The sequence below is a fragment of the Lytechinus variegatus genome, chromosome 1, assembly GCF_018143015.1.
Source record: "Lytechinus variegatus isolate NC3 chromosome 1, Lvar_3.0, whole genome shotgun sequence".
NCBI lineage: Eukaryota > Metazoa > Echinodermata > Echinoidea > Temnopleuroida > Toxopneustidae > Lytechinus > Lytechinus variegatus.
Window position 1 is genome coordinate 1,702,900 of NC_054740.1, and position 14,056 is coordinate 1,716,955.

The 14,056-nt window shown below is 36.7% G+C and overlaps 1 long non-coding RNA gene across 1 annotated transcript; it reads left to right on the plus strand.

The window, feature by feature from the left end:
• The first annotated feature begins 1,500 nt into the window (after positions 1-1,500).
• LOC121408567 lies at positions 1,501-12,690 on the plus strand. Its single transcript, XR_005969062.1, has 4 exons — positions 1,501-1,805; positions 10,783-10,866; positions 11,131-11,340; positions 12,347-12,690. It is a non-coding gene; the product is annotated as an uncharacterized LOC121408567 (long non-coding RNA).
• The last annotated feature ends 1,366 nt before the right edge of the window (positions 12,691-14,056 follow it).

Consider the following 14,056-nt stretch of genomic DNA (forward strand, 5'->3'; position numbering starts at 1 on the left):
CGATTTTGATGAAACTATTTTTAAATTGTTCCTCTCATTTTACTCTTTCCAATAAGATTGCTTCTCTTCTCAGGTTTTGGTTTCCTTTAAGGAAAACACATATATAATCCACATTTTTCAACGCTTATTGGTTTTTGCTGTGTGTATATACATTCAATGAAATCAAATTTGCTGCTTTTCTTTATCAAAGAAACCCATCAGGCATATTGTTTGGATGGTAATTTTTCATTTAATATTTACCAACAGAATGTTGACGTTTTATCAAATTGGTTATAGATCAGAGAGAAAAGGAGAAGGGGGGAGAGGGCTCAAGGGGAGCATGGCATTTTGAATCCTCTTCATGTTTCTTAACAATATCATCAATTCATTGCCATGGCTAGATACAAAGAGAAGCGTGTTAAATCCATTGTTCTCTGTATCTTTTTCTAAAAAATTACCCGTTTAATGTAATCTCTGAATTGGTAACCACTTTATCTAAAATTTTGTCATCTTTTTTAAAGGGAAAGTTCACCCTGTAGAAAAGTTTGTTGTAAAAATAGCAAAAATAATAAAAAATATTGGTGAAGGATTGAGGAAAATCCGTCAATGATTAATAAAGTTATTAGAATTCAAAGTTTTGAATTTGTGACGTCACATGCGAGCAGCATTCCTACAAAGCGAATAGCAAAAAATCTATGAAATGTCATTTTCTCAGAAAATTGAAAATGGTTTTTACTGTGTCTTTTGTATATCAATAGACAAATCATTTCACACCCGATCCTAAATAGAAAACAAAATAAAGTCATCAGGAACCATACAAAATTTGGAATTCATTGATTTTTTACCATTCGCTATGAAGGTATGCTGCTCGCATATGACGTCACAAATCCAAAACTTTGAATTCTAATAACTTTCTTAATCTTCAACGGATTTTCCTCAAACCTTCACCAACATTTTTTATTGTTTTTTCTGTTATTTTTACAACAAAGTTTTCTTCAGGGTGAACTTCCCCTTTAATAGTTCGATTGCCTATAGACTCTTCACAATCAAACCATAACACTGAACGAAGCTCAGATAAATTCATGTGGTAATTGCACCTTCATTGATCACTTTCTCAACTATTTTAATCGATGTAATCCAATTTGTTTTGACTAAGCAATCGATGTAGGTGCTATCTCCATTAGTAGGTGCGTCTTCACCAGCTCGAGCTTGAAGAATAGCGTGCTATTCCTGATCCAGTGAATTAGCCCGATCAGAGAATAGCGAGCTAATTTTGCAATGAAGACGGAAATAGCGCGCTATTCTGATCGGAAAATAAACCACCAATATCTTGGACTTATTTTCAGAATAGCGAGCTAATTCGCAAAATAGCGCGCTATTCTTTTCGCGTCTTCACCAGCTCGAGCTCAAATTTCGGGTTTATCGATCCCACCATGCACTGCAACAATCAATTTCCGGCTCTTACAACAACAAAACACATGTGTACGCACACGTACTGTGTACGTACGCAGCACTGATCTCTATGGCCCGAATTCACGAAAAACCTAGCTCCTGGTTTTTGGTGGTTTAAACCCCCTCCTGGTTTAAACCCCGAGCTGGGTTTTTCATTTACGTTTCACGAAAGAGGTTTAAACCCCGAGGGGGTTTAAATGCGTCATAAAACGTCATGAAACGTCATATTTTTTAGTCTGCTCTTAGATGTGGTTTAAACCATGGTTTAATTTTATGAGCATGCGCACTTGAGGAGTTTGTGAAAAATCCGTGAAGCGAAGAAAATTTTTCTTGCGGTCCTGGACCTGACAAGTGGTCTTCTTGATTAGAAATTCGTAAGTATTCTTCTTTGAATTCGTAAAAAAATTCCCGCTTTCCTTCTCTGGAATATATTGATACGTTTTAAGCAGTTATATGAAATTGGTAGTGTTGTTTTTCATGATTGCGAACGAGGTTTTGGTATTGACAAGTCCAGACGATGCACTTTATCGTCGCGTGTGTATTGCCACAGTCCCATCCGTGCATGTAAGTGTTGGGATATTTTGTCGCTGTGTTGTTGAACGAGTTGAAGGTGCTCAGCCGCGGGCCGGCCGGGCTTACTTGTTTTATGAGCTTCACGAGGATATTTATATTATTATGCCATCTATATCTTAATTTGTCAATGTCAAGATGAAAATGAAATATCTAAATCTACATAATTTTTGTACTATTTGGTGCATTTTAAGAGGAGAAACTCAGAGTCGGAAAGATTTTTTTTTTCAATTTGATTTTGAATTTGCCTTGACTAAACTTCGTAGGCCTACTAAAAAGCCTAAATAAGTAAATTGCATTTCAAATTCAAAATATACATTTGTAGATCGAGACCTACCTTTTTGCTTTCGGCACAGGCCAATTTTTGAGGCTGTAGGAATATTAAAGAGTTGATTACTCAAAATTTGGTCTTTTCACTTGCAAATAGAGAAAATAGAGCCCCCCCCACAAAAAAAAATTAAGTTAAGTCGTTAGGCCTAGGCCTACTTTTGAAAGGCATATTCCAGCTTCAAACAAATTATTACAAATTTTTTTTTTTATTCATTTATCATTCACAGTGTTTACTGTGAGATTTGCATTTAAAAAGTGATAAACCAATGAATATTTTTTTTTAAATAATTTTTTTTTTTTTATTTGACCACTGTGTAGTAATTGGGCCATGTACATGCAGTACCCTATATGTATTAATATGTGTATAGCTATAAGTCTATGTATTGAGCTATGTTCATGTATGTATTAAGTCAGTGTGTGCTGTGTGTAGGCGAGGAGCACTCCTGATTGGAGGAGCCTTTATATGCTCCTACGCCTGCTACGTACAATGTATGTACTAAGTCCGTGTGTGTGCTGTGTGTAGGTGAGGAGCACTCCTGATTGGAGGAGCCTTTATATGCTCCTACGCCTGCTACGTACGTGTGTGCGTTGCACAGCACGTACACAAGCTGGTGCTGGGCCTTCAGAAGAGATCCAGCCTAGACACCAAAGAGAGAACAGTTCCAGAAGAGACACCGTGGAGACAGAATAGAGAGAAGACCGCCATCGAGTGAGGACCTGCATCCCAGAAGAAGCTCCCCACTCGGCGCCGTGGTCTGTTAGTGTATAGAAGTCTGCAATATCTGTTGTCTGTTATCTACCGTGTGGCATCGTCAGTGCAAGTGTCAGGTGAGTATTAGTTGTTGTCTCTGTCTTGTACCGTCGAAGTAACCCATTCGTGATTCGTGAGTAATAATCCTTGTCAGTGTAGTACCTGTACCATTAACCAACCACTCGGTCGTCCCGTACATTCGTATCTGTCTGTCTCGTGCCATCACCGCTAACACACTCCACTCACTCATTCTTTCAGTTTTACTTCATTGGCGATTGCGAGTTTCCGGATCGTCCTGTGTGGCTATCATTTTCATCATTTCATGTCCATTTGTATTTCATTATTGCTCACGAGAGTCATTTCTGGGTGATTTTGAAGTGCATTACGAACGGAGAGTGAGTGAGAAGTTTCCACTCTCTAACGAGTCTTATTAATTTACGTGCCGAGGTTGCGTGGATATTCATGCATCTCGCACACATTTAGTTTTAGTTTTGTCATTTTCCCGTAAATGATATCATTTCTTGTTTGTTACAAGTGGATTTTGATATATATTTGCCATATCTAGGAAGTTATTTCATGTCCACTACGTTGCATTTTCATTGCAACGCACGTGGTATACTCTGTGCACAGTACACCAAAGGTGCACACGCCCTTCAATTCATTGTTTGGTTATACTTGCATTTCTGATCGCATTCTTCGCGAGTCTCTGCTATTGTTTGGCTCGCGGTCAAGAATTTCGTTCCTTGCATATTTTTGCGTAGCTTACTATCTCGTTGCTTTTGTTTGTGAATTCTTTGAAGTCTGCCTCTGGGTTGAATATTTTAGTCCGCCATTGTCTTTAAGTTTTCTTCCGAATTCGGAACATTCACACCACACCACTTTCAAAGAAAAAGTCGGGTGTATTTGGTGGATTTATTGGATTGGAAAAGTTAATTTGAACTTTTAATTTTCCCTCGATCCTCAGTAATTATTCCAAATGGTATTAGTTTCCTAGAATTTCATACTCTTGCATATCGGGCAGTGTACCAATATTTTGAGGGCGTAGAGTTGCTGTTCATATATTTTTATACATTTTCCAGTATATATTTTCTATCGACATTCGGCAAGTGTTTTTACAACCAGTTCTGTGCACATTGAGTGGCGGAAAGAGTGTTAGAAGTTTTAATACTCCTGGTTGCTGAGTTTGGTAATAATCTGAATTTACTTCAAACTTTTGCCCAACTCGAAATTACATTTGTGTCGGTAGTTATAGGTGGGGTTTTTCTGAACTTCTGAGCTTACCTGTTACTAGAAAAATAGGTGGGTTCTGAGCTTCGGATCTTACCTGTAACTTGAAAAATATACTCTTGAATATTATTTTGATTAATACACATCTTGTGAATTTTCTCTAAGGCATTTCATTCATCACATCTGATATTGTGATTGTTTCTCTTAATAACTGTGATTGTCATTGTCTGAAATTCAATCTAAAAGTTATTGTTATTCATTGTTGCTAAAAATAATTGTTCACCCACTCGTAGAATTGTGTGTGAATATATAGACTTCTATAAATAATTCCAGTGTCAGACCCGTTGGGACTGGAAAAAATAGACGTCTGAATTATTTGTGTGAATAGACTTCTGTATAATAATTCCAGTGTCAGACCCGTTGGGACTGGAAAAAGAGAAGTCTGAAATATTTATGTGAATAGACTTCTGTCATTATTACCAGTGTCAGACCCGTTGGGACTGGGAAAGAGAAGTCTGAATAATTTTATCTTCCATATCGAATAATTAGTAGTTTGGGCTGGTTGTGTGTAGGCTCCATAATTTTTTGAAATTGTGTAGTTTTGCAGAGAAACTGGTAGGCTATTAATTTCTTGATAATTTAGATATATTATTCTCTATGTTCTTCATGTTCCATGTTTATGTCATTTGATTCGAGCTAAATTGAATCATCGCTATTTATAGATCTATGTGCTGATTTTGATTTCCATATTGCTTGGAGATCAAGAAATCAGCAGGTCAAAAGTTAGATTATAATAAAGATTTGTCTTAATTAACAAATATCATTGAAATATCTTTCGAGATTGTTTTTGACCAAAAATCTACCCTCGATCGCCTCGCTTGCGCTTGGCTCGAGTCGTCATCACTGCCGAGTCGCATCACGTGACTACTGTATTTTACACTTGATCGAGATCGAGACTCGTCACTCACAGTCGATCAGTTAGAATTTGCTGAACTCTGATTTCATACTATTATAGTGATTGACCGTTGATTTATTTTGAAGATTAGTTCTAAGTAGGAACTCGTAGAGGTTGATTTTGTAATTAGATCATTCTTTATTAGTTCATATTAGGTCTAACGTCGCGCGGTTTTCAACCAACCCCAGCGCAACGCACCTCTCTGTCTGGCCCGTAACTCCAGGCAGGGATAACGTTCACGAGCCGGCTATCGTCTTCGTGAAGGCAAATTTTGAACGAGTTTACTTTTCGTCAGTTTTTACTGACAATTTGCTGGATTTAGCCGCCAATTGTCTCTTGACACAATATTTACGCGAACGGAGCTAAATTCCTTGTTCCCATATTGATGTTTCTTGTTCATAGATCTTAGATTTGATTAATTAAATTTATCACCCCAACTTTGTCTGGTGTCGAGTAGTCACCAGTCAACGACCTTTACGTAGCCGTATACCGGTACCGTACATGCGTTGAGTGTCTGTGCAGTAGCACTTTGCATTTTTGTCTTTGAGATCAATTTGACTCTTGCTGGAAATTAAAAGAATTTATTTAAATTCATTTAACCTCTTGAAGTTGAGCTTATCAGCTGAGTTAGAGCTGTGGATTGGTTTTCTTGCCTGAAATATATTTCAGATTTTTTGACGCTTCTGTCTTTTCTGATTTTTGTAAGTTCATATCAGAAAAATTCCATCGTGAGAATTTAATTGATCCCATTTAAATCTAGTTAATCTAGTATCTTCATAATAGTTTAGGGATTTTTCTTTGCAGATAATTTAATCTCTCAGGTGTTTGTAATTTCCTGACAGTGTATACCTGGAGTCAACAAGTGCAATTGTTTTGCTTTGCCTTTTGACTCGGTGTACACTTGTTTGAACGAGGACTTGGAATTTAATTTCAGGCCCTTAGTTCTTAAATTGTAGGAAATTTTTCTTGGAGGTTATCCTGGATTGTCTTTCTGTGTTTGAAATTCAGGTTCTCTTAGTTGATTAATTTTAACAAGCATTGTTGGATCAGGAATTTTTCGTTGGAAGAATTCTTGTAAATTTAATTAGAACTCAACTGAAGGTACAAGAAGTACTGAATTAAATTTTGATAAGCCCTTGAAGATACTTATTTTAATTAAACCAACTCTTTACTCTGATTTTAAGTGAAAGGTACAGATACTATTGATCTTTGATATCAGAATCAAATGTTTGATATCAATTTTCTTTGAAAAAAAAAAAAACTTTTTCATACGGTTTGCTCTGTTGTACTTTTGGAGCATCATTCTTGCGCTGAAAATTTGCAAATTTCTATTCAGGCTCAAGAATTCAATCCTTCAGTGAAATTCAAATTCACTGCTGTCATTTTGCGCAAGTTTATCTCTAAATAGTAGAGCCATTTTTAGGCTTGTTGCCATTCACTTTCATTTCTTTTATTTGGTAACTTATCCACATTCTAAAAAAAAAAGACAAAAGAAAAATAAAGAAAATCGGATGTAGGATAAATGTGTGTTTTGACATTTATATATTGCATTCATCAGAAATAGACAATTGTCATTGAATGCTACTCTTGTAATCGTTAAGGCTTCGATAAGTTGAATCCTTGTTAGGCTCTTTTAATAGTTGTAGAGTAAGTAAAACTTATTGTCACTTCTGCGATTACTCAGAGAAGTAGAAGTTTGATATTCTATTCTACAAGTGTAGTTTCTGAAACTTGAAGCTGCACTGTAACTTGTAAATATACTTTCACTGAATACATCCATTGCTGCAGGAGTGTGTACATACTTATATTATTATTGTTCTTGCAGTACAAGCATTACCATACTTTACTCTTTCCTTGGCATTAAGTGTATTTAGTGACACAAGATTGATTATAAACTTAGTTAAGTTCTTTCACTGATCTGCAAGCCATATTCGGATAACTTACACTGTAGATCATTGAACTTGAATTTATGAAAGTATCATTTAAAATATGTTTAAGAACATGCCTTTGAATCACCAGGGTGATCATCAATAATACTTTTCTGAATTTATTTGGAATTCATAATGATGCAAAGTGACATCGCCAGAGTAAAACAAAGATTAGTTGAAGACATTATAGACAGTCGTAATACTAGTAGGGGATACGTATATGAGTATTCACTGGCAGATAATCTGTACAAGCTTGGTTATCCAAGAAATTTTGTAGATGAATTTGTTTATGATAGGTTTGATTGTTCAAGGATACATTATTTATCTGATCTTGATTTAACAGATCTTGTATATGAATGTGCTGATAAATGCCAATATAGATATGCTGAACCCAATACTGGTAGACAGCCTCAGGCTGATAATTTGCATCTGCATTCACCTTATACTCAATGTGAACCCAGATCAAACAGCAGGGTTCAGAATACAAATAAACATGATTCATATCCACAATCTTCCTCTCATACTTCTAATGATCATTCCAAAGCTGATGATAGTTATATGGCAATGATGATGCACTGTATGGCTGTTAACATGAAATTATTGTCAGAAGAACTGAAATCATCTCGGCATTCATCTGCTTTGGATTCAAGGCTTCCGCCCTTTGATCGAGGTTGCGATGCCCTGAGATCTTATTCTCGTGGGTATACTCCTGGTGCGCGAGTGTCCTCGTTGCCCAAGTCCGTGACCTTCGATGGTAGAGGGTGTTGGCACACTTTCATACGTAATTTCCAGCTGTATTCGGAAGATCGCGGTTGGGATCAAGCCCAAAAGCTCAATGAACTTTGTTTTTGTCTTGACGAAGATGCAATCAAATATTTCGCATCAATTATTGTTTCTTCCAAAATAAACGTTCCCTATACAGATATTGTTAAGAAGCTTGAGCAAAGATTTGCTTCTAAAGAATTTCCTGTCGCACAATTGCAATTTGATTTTGCGCAGCAGGCAACAACCGAAACAAAGGGGGAATGGGCCGATCGTGTCCTATCCTACGCTTCACGCGTCTTTGACGGATTGCCTGAGGAGATTGTTGAGAGGCAAATAGTGCAAAAGTTTTGTCAGGGTTCATTAGATCAAGAAGCGGGGAAATGCGCTATCCTATCACGTCCTCGAAATCTTGATCATGCCATTCATTTAGTTCGGTGGTTTCAGATTCGGCTAAAATACGCAAGACAAAGGTCTTACGATACTGTCGAGGAGGATCCCAGAATCAACCGTATTGGTGTTTCCGGGCTTGCCTCTAATGCTCAGCAGTCCTCCCTTAAGGACAGTCTGGAGGACCGAGTGCCCAATCTGGAGAAGGTTGATAATATTCAATCTGCTCTAGGGGCACAGATGAAGTCCTTCCAGTGCTCAGTCCAGGGATCTGTAACTGCTGTCCCAGAGCTTAATAGGCATACACATTCTCCTTCGACAGAAGACACTGAATCCCAGTTGTCTTGTCGTGATGTTTGTTTTGCATGTAACAAATCTGGGCACTTTAAGAGAAACTGTCCAGAACGTTTAGCAGTAAAACATGTAGATACCTTAAGTGTAGAAGAAGTAACTGTAAATACCACATGTGTAGATGATGTAACACTACATACTACATGTGTAAGTGATGATACTGTAAATACTATAGGTGTAGATAATGTAAGTTTTGTAACTATGTCAGAGGACAGTCGAGCCTCCACTGAGGATTCCAAGCATGGGCAGAGTTATCTAGTGCAAATGCTTTGGGGAAGTACCCCTCCTAAGCTGTCCATCCTTGAATTCCTCAGTTCTCTCATCTGGTGGAACCAGAGATATTTCTGTAGTTTAGTTTACAACCCATTTCTTACATCTTGTCCTTGGCTCCTTCCTCCCTGGCCACCACCCCTGGAATGGAGTAGCATCTCCTTGATCAGTTGCTGAAAGTCCTGCAATTGAAATTTCTGTTATGCATTGTTTTGTATTTCCTTTAAATGGTCACTGAAGGTAAAGGCACACTTATTTTTCAATAGTTTTTACCTCTTCAGGTGACATATGAAGTAATATGTGCAAACACTGGTTATAAATGCAATAGATAGTTCTTTTATCACATTTGTATATATTTTATACTACATAAAGACATAGATATTTCAACCATAGATCCTTTACCTTGTTTGCAAAGGCTTTATAAACAACCCTGGAAATATTGTCATACAGGATGTTGAAATAGTAGTAGTTTTTTTCTCAAGGGAAAATACTATGTATGTATGTCAAGTCCAGGTTGTTATATTTATTTGCACCAGATCTGGTTGAAGTATCATTACATTACATATGTTTATAAGAGCTCAAACATATTACCAATCATATATCATATTTGTAAAGGTCACATTGTACAGGCCTATATTAATTGGTAACAGAGCTCCAGCCAAATGTACGCCTTAAATATAAAGAACAGACTAATAGCTCAACTTAAAGAATCTCAATGTAAATTGCTGGCAAGGCTGAACATATATATATATATATCTTCTTTCAGTCTTTCAGACCTACACGACATAAGAAGATATTCTTTATATCAATACATAGACCAGATTTTCCTCCATGCAAGTATATATTTGCTGATCTCCAGTAATGAGATTTATTTTTGCTGGACCAGCAATCTTTTTCTGAAATAAACAATTGTTATTCTTATTGAATAGTGCTGTGTTAGGTCAGATCACACTTTTTATGTATGGTATCTGAGGTATTTTATTGGTGTCGTGTATTTAATCAGTTTTAATCATATAGGCATATATTACATTCTTCTGTCAGGTTCCTTCATATCTGTTTATATCTATTGAGATTGCACAATATATGTCGCAATCTGATGGAACCGGGAGGAATGTAGTAATTGGGCCATGTACATGCAGTACCCTATATGTATTAATATGTGTATAGCTATAAGTCTATGTATTGAGCTATGTTCATGTATGTATTAAGTCAGTGTGTGCTGTGTGTAGGCGAGGAGCACTCCTGATTGGAGGAGCCTTTATATGCTCCTACGCCTGCTACGTACAATGTATGTACTAAGTCCGTGTGTGTGCTGTGTGTAGGTGAGGAGCACTCCTGATTGGAGGAGCCTTTATATGCTCCTACGCCTGCTACGTACGTGTGTGCGTTGCACAGCACGTACACAAGCTGGTGCTGGGCCTTCAGAAGAGATCCAGCCTAGACACCAAAGAGAGAAGAGTTCCAGAGGAGACACCGTGGAGACAGAATAGAGAGAAGACCGCCATCGAGTGAGGACCTGCATCCCAGAAGAAGCTCCCCACTCGGCGCCGTGGTCTGTTAGTGTATAGAAGTCTGCAATATCTGTTGTCTGTGATCTACCGTGTGGCATCGTCTGTACAAGTGCCAGGTGAGTATTAGTTGTTGTCTCTGTCTTGTACCGTTGAAGTAACCCATTCGTGATTCGTGAGTAATAATCCTTGTCAGTGTAGTACCTGTCATTAACCAACCACTCGGTCATTCGTATCTGTCTGTCTCGTGCCATCACAGTAATCCATCCCTCACTCACCTCTATCAGTTTTACTTCAACTGTTTCACAGAATTACATCGGCATCAGAGGTACCATACAGTGTAGGTCTCTATGGATTATCTCCATCTTCTTCACAGCTTTAAATTACTAAGAGGTATGACTATGATTATTAATTTGATTTACATTGTTTTGATTTGTTTAAAAGTATTATTGAAATGATTTAAGATATCGACATGAAATATTTAGACTGAAGAAATGAAATGGCTTGAATGTAGTTTTTGTTAATCTCTGGAAGTAAATTAAGATTGTAGTAATTATGTTGGCAGATCAAATCTACATGCACATGTACAGTTTGGAATGATTATAAAGATCACAAAATAAAAGAATTAAAAATAATATTCAACTCTTCTGCATACAGCTACCTTTCCCAAGACATTGTGGGCTACATGATGCTAAAAATCCATCGAAATCGTACAAGGATGGGCCATCTCGAGATCAGTATCGACTGTCAAAAGAAACCGTCACCAATATGCTGGAAGCCGAAATGAAGAGGGACACACAGCTCAGAGGATAGATCAACTTCCTGTTTATTTGCAGATGTTGACAACTCTCCATTTTTATGCAGTGGGTAAGTAATTTAATTTTTCATAAACTATTATTGAATGTTTCTTGGCACTGTTAAATCTAAATGACTGAGATTGTTTCTATAATTTTAGGACTCCAGATAAAGCTGATGACATAACAATATCTAGAAATCAGAGAAGGAGCACATAAATAAGAGTATCATTTCAGCAACAGTCAAGTACCTATGAATTGCATAATATAAAAATTCCAAAACTACCACAGCAGTAGTGAAGCTCTGCTTTTACAACTGTTATGTCAGGTTAGAGTTATAAATTTTGCGATTAACCCGTGGTAGAGCTTCATGAGGTTCACCAAACTTGTACACAAAATTTTGAAATTTTGAGTATAAAATTATGCTAATTTATGCAAAATTTATTCATGCTAATTTATGCGAAATTCATAATCACAAAAAATGCTTCTGTATTTGTAGACCAATTTTGATTTTTTTTTTCATCCGTCTGGTAGAGCTACATGTACATGAGGGTCGCCAAATTTCCACACAGACTTTTGAAATTTTGACTAGAAAATTATTTGTGTTAATTTATGCAAAATTTATTCATATATCAGAAAAAATGCTTCTGTGTCACTTCTCTATTAATTTCAATTCTGTTTCCTCAATTTATGTCACAAATATAATTCACTAGTGACGACTTGGCTGAAATTAAAAATTGATGGTACATTGTTCGGGTACTGTACAACCCAATTATTTTTTTCTACCTTTAATCAAAAGATGTGCAAAACTTCAAGGTAAAAAGTCATTAAAGCACTGGGCAAAAAATTATTCAATAGTTGTTTTTGAAGTCAGCACTGCTGCTATATTGAATCGCATAATGATGGCGAGACTGCCAAAGGCGTTCCACTTGTTAAAATATATTGGAGAAAATTTTATGATATTTGTACAAGATGAATATTCATTGTTTATCATCTGTATGTGCTTCAATGAAATGTTTTAAATTACCTCAAAACAATCACCTCACCCATCAACCATATGGTTTGTTTTTATTTTACAGGATCATTTTAAAGATGCATGGTGATGAGGCAGCAATATAGCAGTCATCAATGTGTCAGAAGCTAAAGCAAGAAGGAAGAGGCAATACATGAAGATTCCTACAAGAGAAGAAGTTGAAGCAACTCGGAGACAGTTCTATCTAACTGTTAGATTTCCAGGAGTGAAAGGTGCAATTGATGGGACACATGTCTACATCAAGAGCCGGGGGGGGGGGGGATTGGGCCATATGCTTCTTATATACCCCTTCCAACTTCATGTGGAGAGGAATGCCTATAACAATGGCAAAAGCATTAAGAACATAGAAACACAGAGTTCATTCAAATTTATGAAGAATACTTTACTTCTTTGTTAATAAATTGATTATTATAACCCTGTGATTCCTGCAGCTTAGCTTCAGCAACCTCTCTTTCTTTATTCAAAACGTCCATTCGTAGTTTGTGCTCCTTCAAGCTCATATCGTGTCTTTCAATCTCATTTCATGCTCTTTCAATCTCATATCATGTTCTTTCACTCTCATCTTGTACTCTTTATAAAGTCGAGACCATGTTTCTTCCATTGAACTTCAATTCTAATGGCATGCACTTCTACCAGCTCAAACTCTTCTGACAGATGATTCTTTTTTCCTTGAGATGGGTAATTCAAATTCCATTTTGCAGAACAAAGGTTTGTGGTATTGCTGCAGGGTTAAAATTCAATATTGAAATGCATTTAAGTACATAACATATAGTAACAGTACAGTTGGTCATTTTCAAACGTGAGTGACACGACAATCGGAGGGGGTTAAGGGCTCATATCTTCAAACTTAAAGATAATGAATCAGTCATGACTACTATATTATATACAATATAGGACTGGCATGGGCCACTACGAGTTTGATTTGAATTCAACAATTTGTTTAGTAGATATGATTAAAAAATGGTGCGTGAGTGACACGACAAATTTTGGACATGGGTTTCTGACCATTAACACATATGGTTGGATTCGTGCCCAAGTAGTTGTCAAGGAATTACAGTAAATTGACATAAATAGTGTACCTATCTAACACATATAGTCAAAATCAATCAAACTTTCTCTATGGAAAATGGTACCCTCCTATATACCGTGAGTGACACGACATCAAAAACGTGAGTGACACGACAAGTGCAAAAATACAACATTTATCTCAACAATGAAAGTATTTTTGGCATGATGTACAAGAGTAAAATACCATTAACCAAAAAAGAAGCTTAATTACATAATTACTGCTTTCTTAAAAGTTGATAATATGTCATCCTGATGTTTTATTCTTGGTTTATGGTCATATTTGCCCATCAACTCACATTCCCTATACCATACCGCATTATTGTCACACTCGGTCTTCTACCACTCTCTTCGGAGGAGGAGGAGGCACTTGAAGGAGGTGTTATGTGGTCTTGGCATTGACATCTCAAACATTCTTTTGAGGCCTTATTTCATTCAAAACTTTAACTCTTAATCTCTGTCTGTATATTAAAATTTACAGGTTTACAATTCAGCATCCACAACGGATGGAATATTTTTTCCTTGTAAGAAAGGTATTCTCAATAGTCACTCACATCATCTGGCATGGTCTGGTAGCCAAATGTCAAGTATGACTCCTTTTTCTTGAAATATTGGATACAATATTATCCTCCTTTAATATTTTAGGCATTTTCCAAATAGGGCATGGCAGTTTCAATGTCTTTTTTGGGTA